The following is a 15,018-nucleotide window of genomic DNA, read 5'->3' as shown; positions in this document are numbered from 1 at the left end:
GATTTTTTCTTTTAACATTGCCTACATGTGTACCTATATCCTTTCCCATTATCTTCATCATAGAGGGAGATACCACATAAAAATTTCATTTTAAATGGAAAAAAGAAAAATCAGCAAAACCAATTAATATATTTTAAAAATCTGCTGTAAATGTAATGCACCAAACCAGTGCCTATTCCATGTCTGTAAAGAAGAGTAGTATTTACCACCAATGAAGAGGAAATCAAAACAACTATTAGGAGATATTTCCTAATTATATGCCAATATATTTTAAAATCTAAGTGAAATGGATGAATATTTTGAAATATGAATTGCCCAAGTTACCAAAAGATGAAATAGAATTCTTTAAATAACCTTTTCTCAGAAAAAGAAATTGAATAAGCCATAAATGAGCTTATTAAGAAAAAATACCAAGAGGATTCACAAGTAAATTCTACCAAACATTAAAAGAACAATTAATTACAATTCTATATAAAACATTCGGAATAACAAAGAAGGAATCTAACAAAATTCCTTTAAAATTTTTTTCTATTTCTTAAAACCTTATTTTCAATCTTAGGATCAATACTGTTTTTTTATTGAAAGGTTATACCAGGCAATGGGGGGTGGGGGGTGGGTAAGTGATTTATCCAGTGTGACATAGCTAGGAAATATCTGAGGTCACATTTGAACCCAGGACCTTCCATCTCTAGGCTTCACTCTCAACCCACTGAGCCATTTGCTTAACACCAAAATTCCTTTTGGGATACAAATATGCTGCCTATATGTAAGCAGGAAGAGCATAAAGAAAGAAAACTACAGACTAGTTTCACCTTTGATTATTAATACAAACATTTTAAATAAAATACAAATGATAAGATGACAGCAACATATCATAAAGATCATACACTGAACAAAGTGTGATTTATACCAGGAATACAAGTCTGGATCAATAAAAGTGAAATTATCAGTATAACTGACAATACCAATAATAAAACCAAAAGAAATGACATAGTAATTTCAATAGATGAAGAAAAAGTTTGACAAAATGCAATATTCATTTCTATTAAAAACACTAGAAACATAGGGGAAATGGGGCTTTTCTTAAAATGATAGCTAGTATCTACCTAAAATCAAGAGTAAGCAGTATCTGTAATGAGAATAAGTACAGGAATGAAGATTGTCTGAAGTAAATTTATCTCTCCTGTGTCACTCTCTTGACATCACCTGAAGGCCAGATACCATTGAGTAAATTGAGATATAGACCAATCACCAGAAAAGGGAGCAATGGAGTCAAGAGACCAGGAGGGCAGTATGATCTTCCCTGCAACATCCCCTTGCCAGCCTCCTGAGTGGTCCAGGTAAAATAGAAAACCATGATTGACTCCTGGGAAGTCACTTGTTACTGGGTAGAGATTAGATTGAATAAATTAAGATAGGTGGAGAGCTTGGGGCTCTGAACTTCCAGGTTTCCTGATGACTACTTTTCTCAGTGTTGGCATGATAGTGAGCCCAAAATGGGGCCACAGATTAGAAAAGCTAAGTACTTCTCTTCTGTTTTTCCATCGTTTTCCTCCTACTACTTTTGATTTAATAAAAGTATTAATCTACAGCCAATCACACAAATTTTAATTCTTACATAAGGATTCCCATTATCACTACTATTATTCAATATTTTAATGTAAATGCTAGTTATAATAATGAGAAGAACAATAATTGAAAGAATTAGAATAAGTAATGAAGAAACAAAGCTATCATGCTGCATATAGAAGGCAGTTCTAAAGAATTGAAACAATATTACTTGCTCATGGATGGGCAAAACCAATGCACTAAAAATGACAATTCTACCTATATTCATTCACTAATTCAATGCCATATCAATCAAACTACAAAAAGTTATTTCCTGGAAGTAGAAAAAATGGAAATATATTCATCTGGGAAAATAAAAGGTCAAGGGTATCAAGTGAATTACAAAAAAATAAAATGAAGGATAGTGATCTAGTCATAACATCTCATACTGTATAATAAAGCATTATGGAAACAAACTGAGAGAATTTGTGATGAAACTAGAGAAAGAATGTATTATAGGATGTAAAATGGATATTTTTATTATATTAAAATTAAAACTGTTTTGTACAAACAAAACAAATGCAACCAAGATTAGAAAAAAACAGAAATTTGATTAAAATTTTTAAAGGAAATGTCTGACAAACGTCATTTCTCAAGTACATAGAGAACTGAGTCTAATCTACAAAAACTACAAGCAGATCCTTAGAACTTATCATAAAGGACCCCATGAGTTATTGAAAGAAATGAGGCACAATATTAGAAATTAAATCATAAATGAAGTTGGAATTCTGAAGGAAAAAATTAGAAGATAAGTAGCTTTGAATTGAAGTTGTAAAAATTTATTTATGTAGTAGATTTTCTTAAAAATAAAAAATAGAATTCACTAATGTGAAAGTATAAAATATTAGGGAAAAAGAAATATATTAAAAATTGAAAATATAAAGTATTTACTATAAAAAATCACTTGGTAAATAGATGAAAAAAGTATTATTTAATAACCACTAGATTCCCTGAAAATAACAACCAGATAAAAAGCTTAAACACTATATTTCAATAAATCATAAAACAATACTATCCAACTGATTTAATTTTAAAGAGACATCATGAATTATACTTAGTTGTAAAACTGAGTATATTTTTTGACCTAGCAATACCACTATCCTGTTTATTTCCTAAGTTGATCAATAAAAAAGGAAGAGAACCTATATGTAGCAGCTCTCTTTGTATTGGCAAAGAACTAGAAACTGAAGACAAGTCTATCAATTGGAAAATGGCTGAACAAGTTTTGGTGTGTGATTGTAACAATACTGTTCAGTTCAGTTCATTCTCTGGGAGTAGCATTCACAGGTTATTCTTCAAGTATTAAATCTGTAATTGAATATAATGTTCTTTTGGTTCTTCTTGTTCATTGTTCGTTATCCTTTGTTGTTCTTTCCTAGTTATTTTTTTTAATTAGTTCTAATTGATAGACATCCTTTCAATTTCCAGTTTTTTACCTGCACAAAGAGAGCTATGTTATGGAACGTGTGGGTTCTTTTCCTTTTTCCCTGAAAAAAAGAAAGAAAGAGACCCAACAATGGCTGTATCTAAGAGTATATACAGTTTTATAACTCTCTGAGTGTAATTACAAATTGCTTCAGGGAATTATTGGATCAATTCACAGTTCCACAGTGTTTTAGTGTCCCTCTTTTTTCACATCCCCTCCAGCATTTGTCATTTTGCCCTTTTTGTCATTTTAGCCAACCTGATGGGTATGACTCACTGTTATCCCCCACTGGAATGTAAGCTCCTAGGTTCAGCTCACAAGTGAGGCTGCTGGTCCTGTCCCTAGGGTAGCGATGATGAATCTTTTAGAGACTGAGTGCTCAAATTGCAATTCTCACTCCACATAATGAGCCCCCTACCTCATCCCAGAGAGGGAAGGAAGAAAGTTCTTCCATTGAGCTGCTGGTCAGAGGGGTGGATCTTGAGAGAAATGTTCTCAGGTGAGAGTGGAGAGGAGGGGTATAGTCCTCTCTGGCACAAATGCTATAGGTTCCTCAACATAGCCTGAGGGCTTGCTGTTTATTGATTCTGTGTTATTCGTTTCAGGTTATTTTCACTTTCTGGTGAGAGCGAATTCAGAGGTGATTCTCCATAATTATCCTTAACTGCTTAGCTTCACTCCTGATTCTTATCTGTTTTTGTCACTTTTAATATTGATTCTGTGGAATTAATTTTTAAATTTTGTGTAGGATATTGGGAGAGCAAGGAAATTTGATGCCCTAATATGCCATTTTCCCATAGAATAAAATTTTAAGCTATTAAATATAATAGATATCTGCTAATTAATAAAGGGGAATATATATTTCTAATCTATGATACTTTACAAGAATTATCTTGTTGCATAAAGACAACATAAGCAATTACAACTCCCCTAAATTTTAGACACATTTTTTTACAAATCACAACACTGTGAAAATATAATGAAATAAATTTTAAGAAAATATCCTGAATTAATTAGAAAACATAATTTTACCTAAAGATTTGTGAAAGAAACTTGTATCCCTTAAGTCTTGCTGTATTCAAAGGTCATAGAAGGAGCAATAACAAAGACGGACTGAATGGATGGTTTTGTTCCATTTTTTTTTTATATTATGAGAGGAATAAAAATGGAGGGAGGAAAGTAATATACAAGGGAGAAATGAGGAAAAAAACAGGAACTTCCCATTTCACATAAATGGGGTTTATGAGAAGACTATATAAAAATGGAGAGTGGGCATCTAATACATCTCTCTCTCTCTCTCTCTCTCTCTCTCTCACACACACACACACACACTCTCTCTCTCTCTCTCTCTCTCACACACACACACACACAAACACACACACACACTATACTCCTTGGATTGGACTCCATTATAGCCCCACAAAATGTTATTATCCTTTGAGGTTGTATCAGCCCCTCATACCTTATTAGTACCCTCAGTTACCTACTAATTTGGAGGATATACTGTTTTGTCCAAATTTAACTGAATCATCACATATTTGTATTCCACCTTAAAAAACCCCACCTTCAACTATATAAAATCAAACTGGAAAATCAGTTCATTGCCCTGCATTTATTGTCTTATGGTACTGTTTATTGTACAGATTTTGAATTGAGGAAATGATAGAGAGGGTTTAAATCATGGTGAATAATACCCCAAAAGAACATATTTAGGTTACTAAAAACTCCATAATTTATGGGTCAAATATACTTCCAAGTGTTCTTGTCATTAATCTTGTAAATTTTTCAAATAGTTAGAATTATTTTGGAAGAGAGTAATAAATATTGAAATCATTAATTTTGTCTGGCTATAGAGAGAAATGGTTACTGGAGAATAACTGGGTAAATTAAGGTCATTGCTGGTAACTTTTTGATCATTTCTATATCAATTTCTTGAATATCTTTAAAGCAGCAGTCATTAATTTAATTAAAAAATCAGAATTTATGCTATCCCAGTGTGGAAAATCAGGCTTTAGACATACTTGCTAAACTAGATATTTTGTTCTACACCAACTAAAATATCACCATGGAATATTGGCAAATGGTAGATAGAAAATGGTAAGGAAGGTAAGGATTTTGTGAAAGTGTTGAAATTCAAGCAGATGCCTGTTAGTAATATTAATTTTGACCCAATATAAATCTTGGCTCAGAAACAGAGAAATAAATCCTTAAAGCACTGCTACCTGAAGAATGGAAAATAGGAAACAAAGTAAAAGAGATATATTTTAACCACCATTAACTATTTTAATAGATGAATTATAAACAACATTTTAAAAATAAACAGTATTTGGCAATGAATGTCTTCCCTTTACTCTTCCCCAAATATTTTAGGAAAGAGATTTGAGTATTTATAAGAATGAACCAAGAAAAGCCATGTGGACCATAAATGCTGGAATTACTTTTTCTGCTTCCTATACTAGGATTTGGGTCATAGGAAAATCAGGGACTCAAGCAGCTGAATCAGTATAATAAAGGTGAGAAAATGGTTCAATTATCAAGGATGTAATTTGGTTTAGCATTTATATATAAGGCTTTGAAGTGGAGGAGAAAAGATGACCTAGGTTGCTAAGTAGGAAACAAATGTCTCAGTTGGGACAGAATCAATCAAACTTTGCCCTACATCAGACCACTCTACATAAACTGAAAATTATGAAATCCTTGAAGTACATAAAACTCAATGTCCAGAGGAAGCAGGATCAGAATTTCAGATTATACAAAACAAGAAGAATTAAGGCCTAGATATTTCCTACAAAAGTGCACAAATCTTGACCCTAGCATAAAATTCCTATTCAAGAAGTAAGATTGAATGGATAAATAAGCAAAGATAGACCCCTACACAAAACAGCTGCCATGGTACCGAAGATACCCAAGCAAAAAATTTATTTAAAAAATGACTACAAAATGTCTATGAGGAAAAAAAAATCAAAGCATAGATATAAGGTAAACCAGCAATCTTGAAATAGATAAAGATCTCATGAAAAGATAGATGCTTCCATGTCTCTAGAAGCATAAATTTCACAGCTTTCAAAAATCCTTTCCTCATCCATGGTCAGAAGTAGACATTTGGATCACAGAAGAAAGTTATATGTTTTATAAAATAAAAGGATCCTGGATAAATAAGTTTCCACTTGTCCACAAAAGATCCACTCTCCATCTCTACTTGATCTTCCTCAAATCTCCAGGTTGACCTCCCAATTTATTCCATAGAAACAGTTTTGTTCTAAATAATTCATAAGACTCTTAGGTAGATGAAGATACAGTTAGGGTTATTGTTTATGTTTTTCCTCCAAATGCCCAAATGAATGTACCTAAGGTCAAGGGCTACCAAGAGATGAATGAAAGATAGCACAGAAGATTTATATCTTCTATATTACATTAGGACTTCCCAATATTGATGAAATTAAACTCTTAAGCAAACAAATGAACAAACAGAAGACATGTTTTATAAATCTTAAGACACTATATAAATGAGTTTTGTTATTAAAGAGATAGGTCAGCCACTCATTAATTTGAAAATAAAACATGACTATACATACATATATATACTTTTATACATTATATATATATATATATATATATATATATACACATACACACAGAACCTGCCTACACCAACAACAACAGAGTGCCACAGATGCCAAACCCACACCGTTGAAGTCCCGGGACATGGCACCAGTCCACAGTGAGTCCTGAAGTTCCATAGCCCTTAGCCCTTTCAAACCTGCATTGTGGTGCAACCCTTAGGCCCAGGGTAAAAATAGTTCTGAGTGCTGATACCTGACATTCATCAGCAGAGGAAAAAGAGTCAGCAACTTTCAAAACTCCCAATCCCCAGGCAAATATGGCTGGAAAAATGAGCAAACAGCTAAAACAAAACAAGACAAAAACACCTAACCTAGAAAATTACTGTGGGGACAAAGAGCAAAGCATGAAATTGACAAAGAGTGGTGAGATCCAAGCAACCACATGCAAAACTTTAAAGAAAAATGAGAATTGGTCTCAGAGCCTAAAGGAACTGAAAAAGGAAATAAAAAATCAAATTAGACAGATCAAAGAAAAATGAGAAAAAAACAAAAGTAATGCAAAAAGAAAATAACAGTTTAAGGAAAACTGGTCAACTTGGAAAAAAAGGCACAAAAATCCACTGAAGAAAAGAGTTTTCTAAAAAATAGAATTGACCTACTGGAAAAAGAGGATCAAAAGGTAATGGAAAAAAATCATTCTTTAAATATTAAAATTGGACAAATAGAAGATAATGACTTCAAAAATATCAAGAAATAATCAAATCAAATAAAAAGAATGAAATATGAAATATCTCATTGGATAAAAAAATCTGAAAGGAAAATCAAGAGACAATTTAAGAATTATTGGACTCCCTGAAAGTCATGATAAAAAAAAAGCTAGGCAACATATTATAAAAATTATCCCAAAAAAGCACATAATAGCCATTATCTTCTTGAACAAGAGGGTAAAATAGAAATTGAAAGAATCCACAGATAACTTCCTGCAATAAATCCCCAAATGACAACTCCTATGATTGTTATAGCTGAGTATAAGAGCTCTCAGGACAAGAAGGAAAGATTGTAAGCAGACAGAAAGAAACTATTCAAATATCATGGAGCCTCAGTCAGGATAACACATATCATCATTTAATAAAATAGAGTATTTCAAAGAATTTAAGGGTTTCAATAAGGTCAAATTGTTTATATTACTATATGGAAAGTATTTTTACTATATGATATCTGTAACTCTTAAAATTATTGTTATTGCAGCAGTTAGAAGTATATATGTAGACAGGGTATGTAGTAAGCTTTTTAGGATGATATGTAAAAAAAAATCTAGACATAAAAAAAGAGGATTACAATAAGAGAAATGGGAAGAGAGATGTAAAATGGAGTAAATTATATCACATAAAGAGGCACATGAAAGAAAATCTCATTATAGTGAAGGGGAGGGGGAGGGTGGTGATAGGTAATACTTAAATCTTACCCTCATTTGAATTTTCTCAGAGAGGGAGAACAGCCAGATTTATTGTGGTATAGAATACTACTTTACCTGTAAAGATGGGATTATTTCTCCCCATGCCTACTTTTAAATTTAATCAACAAATGCGAACACACCCCTACTAAAGTAGGGGAAGTCCCCAAATTACTTACTAAAAGGGTTTTCACCTCCAGAAACAACTAACTGCTCCCTGGATAATCCTAAGCAAATTTAAAGACTACAATTGGTCCCCTAAAGTAGAGGAATGAACAGGAAGTGACATAAAGAAGGGTCTTTAAAAGTGTTTGAAACTCCCTGTTACATGGTCTTCAAGCTCTTTTGAGACTTTGGAGGCTGATGGAGGACTATCTTCAACATGGACCTGGAACTCTAACTAGCATTTAGTAAGACTGCTCTTGGATCTTCCCCTTTGGACTACAACATTGGTGAGTGAAAAGCTGACTCCTTTCCTGGCTTTTGGAGAGATTAGTTTCTGGAGGAGGCCATGTGGTTATTCACCAAGGGTCCTCCAACTAAATGGCAGTCTAGGTGAAGGTCCTCTGGGGGAGGGCTAATGAGCCCTGTCTCAGTTGGGATGGGCACTGATGAAATATTTAGGGTGATGATCTAGACTGCTTACTGTACCCCCTTTCACATTTCCCTATTTTTATCCTTTCCCTCTATTTTGTAGATACAGCTTCTAAATAAAAAAGTCATTTTGATTTGCTATAATATTGGTGACCACATGCTCTTATATTTAGTCAAACCATATTAATTTAACCCTAAATACCCTATAGAGAAGTAGAAGAGAAATAACAAAGGTGTTGGTGGAAATTAAAGCAATCATTAGTCACTATTTTGCCCAATTATATGACAATAAAGCTGATAATCTAGGTGAAATGGATGTATATTTATAAAAATACAAATTCCCTAGATTAACAAAAGAAGAAATGCTTATACAATCCCATCTCAAAAAAATAAATTGAAAAGACAGCAATGAACTGCCCAAGAAAAAAATCTCTGGGGCCAGATGGATCACAAGTTAATTCTTTCAAATATTTAAAGAATAATTAATACCTAAACTATACAAACTATTTGAAGAAAAAAAAAAGAACAACAACAAGCAAGGAGTCTTACCAAATCATTTTTATGACAGACGATTGTGCTGATACCTAAGCTAAGAAGTCCAAAAAAATAGATAAAGAAAATTACAGACCTATTTACTTAATGAACATTGATGTAAAACTCTTAAATAAAATGCTAGCAAAGAGACTACAGCAAGTTATCACAATGATTATTCACTATGACTAGGTGGGATTTATACCAGGAAGGAAAGGCTGGTTTAATATTAGGAAAACCATGCACATAATTGAACATCTCTATAATCAAACCAACAGAAATCACAGGATTATCTCAATAGATGCAGAAAATATCTGTGACAAAACACAACACATTCCTATTGAAACACTAGAAAACATAGGAATAAAAGGGTTTTTCTTTAAAATAATGAGTAATACATACCTAAAATGATCAGAAAGTATCATCTGAAATAAGAATAAGTTAGACAACTTCCCAATAAAATCAAGAGGAAGCTAGGATGCTCATTATCACCACTATTATATTGTGCTAGACATGCTACCTTTAGCAATTAGAGAAGAAAAAGAAATTGAAGGAATTAAAGTAGGCAATAAGGAAATTAAACTATCACTCTTTGTAGATCATATAATGGTACACTTAAAGAATCATAGAAAATTAATTAAAAAGGTAGTTGAAATAATTAATAACTTTAGTAAATTATCAGGATGCAAAATGTACCCACATAAATCATCAATATCTCTATATATTTCCAACAAAATTCAGCAGCAAGAGTTAGAAAGAGAAACTCCATTTAAAATCACTCTAGACAATATAAAATACTTTGGAATCTATTTTCCAAGATAAATACATTAATTATAAGAACATAATTACAAAATCCTTTTTTTTTCTTTTCCAGGCTACAGTTTTATTTGATTTTTAAAATTTTTATTTAGAATATGTTTCCACGGTATATTATTGAATTTTAGTTTTATTCCACCCTGCTTAGTCTTTAGAATTCTAGCAACCAGGAATATATACACCCTCACTTAAGAATTGAGTGTGGGGTAGGAAGGCCTATGACTGGCATGTGCTAGCAAGTGACAAATGAGAAACAACTGACTGACCCCCTGGGTTGTCCTAAATCAAGCTTAAGCCACCATTGGTACATGTGAGACACAGGAAGTGATGTAAAGAACTGCCTTTATATTTTGTGTCACTACCTGTGAGAGGGGCTTTTGCAGCTTTCGAGGACTTGTGTTAAATTTATGTGTGGTTGGACTCTGAATATATAATAGGTGGACACCAGTGATTTAAATTTCTAAATCCCAAATGAATTACTAAAGTAACATGAATTTATGGTAATTTATTTACAATAGAGGGAAGATATTAAGGAATGAGAGAGAGGAAAAAAAAAAACTCTGGCTTCCTCTGAGCCCATTAGAAATTTCTAAGCCCCAGCCAGGGGAAAATATTCTCAAGTCAATGGGCCTTTCCTCAAGGCTTCATACCTCCAGAAAGGCGGGGACACTAAGTCAGCCTTTCAGTCTCCAAGGATGACCTTGAAATGAAAAGAAGTCTAGGTATCTGTCTTCTGGTTGCTCCTCAAGTGTCTGTCTCCAGTCTCTCCTCCGAGTCAGAGCCTCCCTCCAACTTGAAACTCAAATTGAATATAGCTCCTCCTCTGGCCTTTTGTCCTCTTTTTAAAGAATCTTTTTCTCTTGTGTGTAAAGATTAAAATTTAACTGCTATGATTAAAATGATTAAAATTTAGGGGAAACTGAGGCAAGTAGAAATTAGTTTATCTCTGCAAGGACTATTATATTTTTAGAGTTTTATTGAAGATTAAAATATAAAGAAAATACAAGTAAGAAAGGCATGTGACTAGGTCCAAAGAGCCTATTCATGATCACTCACATCTTGCCTGCTAGGTGGAGAGCCACGTTTGCTCCGTAGCAGAAGTAGGAAAAAAGACCCAGTAGCGTTTACAGCCAGGTTAAATAGAAATTCTTGACCTCGCCCAGTTGGAAATCTCAATGAGATTAGAGGGCATTCTGGGAGCTAGCAAGGACTCCTGGGGATTGGAGTTCTGGATTCAAATCTCCATTTTTACATGTGTCACCTCCCTTAAATTTCATGTCTACTGTGAATTTTAAAACTATTCCACCCTAATCAGACCATTCTTTAGAAGACTTGACTTATTGATTTCCTAATCAATAACAATAGAGATACTTGAAATAACAGAATCAGGTCTTGGGAAGTCCACATTTTCCCCACCCTCCTTAGTTTAACAAGATTAGGAATGTCTGCACCAAACTCAAATGTTAAGTATCTGAGAAAAAGGCAACAGACATATGCAGAAAAAGCGGACAGACCCCTGGGCTGTCCTAAGTCAAGCTAAACGATCATTGGTAAAAATGAGATGCAGAAAAGTGATGTAAAACTGTCTATATAAGGCACATCACTTCCTGTCTCTTCCTCTTTGCCTGGAGAAGCAACTCTGGCTGGCAGTGTGCTAGGCATTTCAACAACTTGGAGTGGTGGTAGTGAGTTTGCCTTGAGCTGATTCAGGTTTGGGCATCTGGGTTTAGCCCTTCTTTTTCTGGAGTTCTGGATGACTCCTTCCTCCTTCATACTCCAAAACCTTACTTCCTTATCTCCTGATCTCCCCTCCCCATACTAGCCAGATAGGGGAAAGGGAGAGAAAAAACCTACTCCTTAATCTCCTCCACTATCAATTAAATCACCATAAAAAATTCCAGCTAACTTGGGTATGTTATTATTTGGAATTTCCCCTGGCGACCACTTAAATTTAGATTTTCAGTCTCAACCATAATTTTAACCTTTACACTACCAATCGCAGCCGACACTTTACTCCAGGACTGCCCACTCTTTAGTTCTCACCTTCTTTGGTTAGATTATATCTTTCTGGGTTACTTAACACCTTTTTTGGTAAATTCACCTTTTGTAGTTACTTAACACTTTTTTGTGGTTAAAATGGGTAGATGTACTTAAAATACTGAGTTATCACCTTTTGTAGATTAAAATCTAAAAGTAGATTGTGGATTACAATTCTAGCTTCACTATAAAGGAAGAAGTAAGTACCTTTATTCTTACAATTAGGGGATTACAATTTTTTTCTTTATAATAAAGGAAGAGCTAAATATCTTCATTGTTACAATCAGGAGATAGCTAAATCCAATCTTCGCACTTGGGTGGTAAAATTTGACTTGGAGGAGCTCTGAATCATGGGTCCTGAGACTGCATCCTTTAGGTGACCACGTGGGGAGTGTTAAGGCTGAATTCAACTAGAGGACTTTTTCCCCTATGAGAAGTACCCAAAATAGGATGCAATAGGGATGTGGTGACTCTAAGGCATATACTATTCACTCCCCAAGACATAAATGAATTCACACAAAATGTTGCCACGTATGAACAAGATCCCTTTATAGTAACAAAAAAGATGGCAGACTTTAACCAGTAGCCAGTTTGACTAAAAACAGTTTTTTTTTTTTAGAAGAATGAGATTTCCCTGAGGCTGGAATTGGTTTTGAGGTGGGAGAAGGAATAGGAGAAACCGGGATTTCAGGAGAAGCTGGGATTTCAGGAGAAGGATCTTGGGAAATAAGTTCAGCCAAGAGTTGTAGACCACAAGAGAAAGAGTCCTGCAACTGAGTTTTGGAGATGTGTCTTCCATCTCCATTTTGGGGGAAGGATTTTCCTCATTTAGAGGTTCATAAACAGACTTGTAAAACTCATACATGTTTTGGGTGTGGTCAGCATTTTCCATTTGACCCTGTGAGAAGTATTTATCCAATTGGTTTTGTATGTTTGCCTGCATTTTAGCTTCAAATTTTCACAAGATAGCATTTCTTGTCACCATATTTAGGAATATAAAAATAAAATGATATAATAACATAAGAAATAGGAGGCATTCTGAAATCTTTAATGTCCCTAATTTTTTAAACACCATAACAATTTTGTAGAATGTCGTATTCATTTTTATATATTTTAAAAATTATTTATAATTCCGTTTTTAGTTAGTCAATATTGCTACTGGCTAAGGGTTAAAGTCAGGGTGTGAAAACAAAAAAATGAGGGTGTAGTATCTTTTAAAAGCCTTTTAGTACAATAAACTCTTTTAGGTCAAAGGGGACCGAAAACAAAGCCTTTTTCCTGAGGATGAGGATGAGTTTTTGTTAGTTCCAGAGTGACCACAAACTGTCTATCCTTCCCCTTCAGGGTAAAACCATTTCCCTCTTTGAGCAAAACCTCCCCTTTTTCTAGCAGGCCTCACCAGGTTTTTTACTTCTCACTTAAATTTTAAAACTAGAGATACATGGGGGCTTGGGGAAAAAAAAAATAGACTACCAGGAGCAAGACAAGGCCAAATTTTCTCCAGGTTTTCTTCACAACTAGTTAAGAGTAACCTAGCCAGCTAGTATTGTCAGTGAGGGTCAGCTAATTGGGTTGTTTGTTGAAAAAGATCTTGATGATTTGAGAAAAACTGCTGTATATGTTTCAAAAGGAAGCAAAGAAAAAAAGGAAGAGACTAATGATGCCATCAATGTAAAAGTTAAAATTAAATCTCAATAATAAAAATATTATATTTTAAGGGATTTATTAATGATCATTAGAAATCAAGGAATAAAAAAGATACAAAATAAAGACCACATGCCCATGGCTGATCAGCCAGCTCAAAACCCACCTTACCACCACCAAGCTCAGGACAGGATGTAAAGAGATGGGACCTTCCATGTCCCTGCCTAATATCCACTATCTATAGGAAGTACATAATGACAGGAAGTCAGTGGACTCCTGGGAAATGTAGTTCTTTATTAGGGTAACAGATTTTCAATTATACAATGGTTACATGATTCATAATTTTTCCCACCCCTCTTCCCTCTGCCCTTCCAGAACTGACAAGCAATTCCACTGGGTTATACAGGTATCATTGTTCAAAATCTATTTCCGTGTTATTCATATTTGCAATAGAGTGATCTTTTAACATAAAAACCCCAATCATACCCCCTCAAACTACATGATCAATAATTTGTTTTTATTCTGTATTTCTATTCCCACAGTTCTTTCTCTGGATGGGGATAGCATTCTTTCTCATAAGTTACTCTGAATTCTCCTGGATCATTGTATTGCTGCTAGTAGAAAAGTGTATTTTTTGATTATGCCATAATATATCAGTTTCTGTGTACAATGTTCTTCTGATTCTGTTCCTTTCACTCTGCATCAATTCCTGGAGGTCTTTTCAGTTCACATAGAAATACTTCAATTCATCATAATTTTCAGCACAGTAGTATTCCATCACTATTACATACCACAATCTGTTCAGCCATTCCCCAGTTATAGACACCCCCTCATTTTCCAATTTTTTGCCGCCACAAAGAGGCCAGCTATAAATATTTTTATACAAGCATTTTCCTTATTATCTCTTTGGGGTACAAACCCAGCAGTGCTATGGCTAGATCAAAGGGCAGACAGTCTTTTAAAAACCTTTGGCATAATTCCAAATTGCCCTCCAAAATGGTTGCATCAATTCACAACTCCACTAGCAGTGTTTTAGACTCCCAATTTTGCCACATCCCCATCCAACAGTTATCACTTTCATTTGCCATCATATTGGCAAGTCTTCTAGGTGTGAGGAGGTACCTAAATGTTGTTTTAATTTGCATTTTTCTAATCAGGAGGGGTTTAGTACACTTTTTCATGTACTTATTGATAGTTTTTATTTCTTCGTGTGAAAACTGACTATTCATGTCCCTTACCCATAATTTTGATTATATTAAATTTAAAAGTTTTCATGCAAACAAAACCAAAGCAACCAAGATTAGAAGGGAAACAACAAACTAAGAGAAAAAAAATTATAACAAATT

The sequence above is a fragment of the Monodelphis domestica genome, chromosome 3, assembly GCF_027887165.1.
Source record: "Monodelphis domestica isolate mMonDom1 chromosome 3, mMonDom1.pri, whole genome shotgun sequence".
NCBI classification, from domain to species: Eukaryota; Metazoa; Chordata; class Mammalia; order Didelphimorphia; family Didelphidae; genus Monodelphis; species Monodelphis domestica.
Note: the sequence above shows the minus strand (reverse complement) of the source record.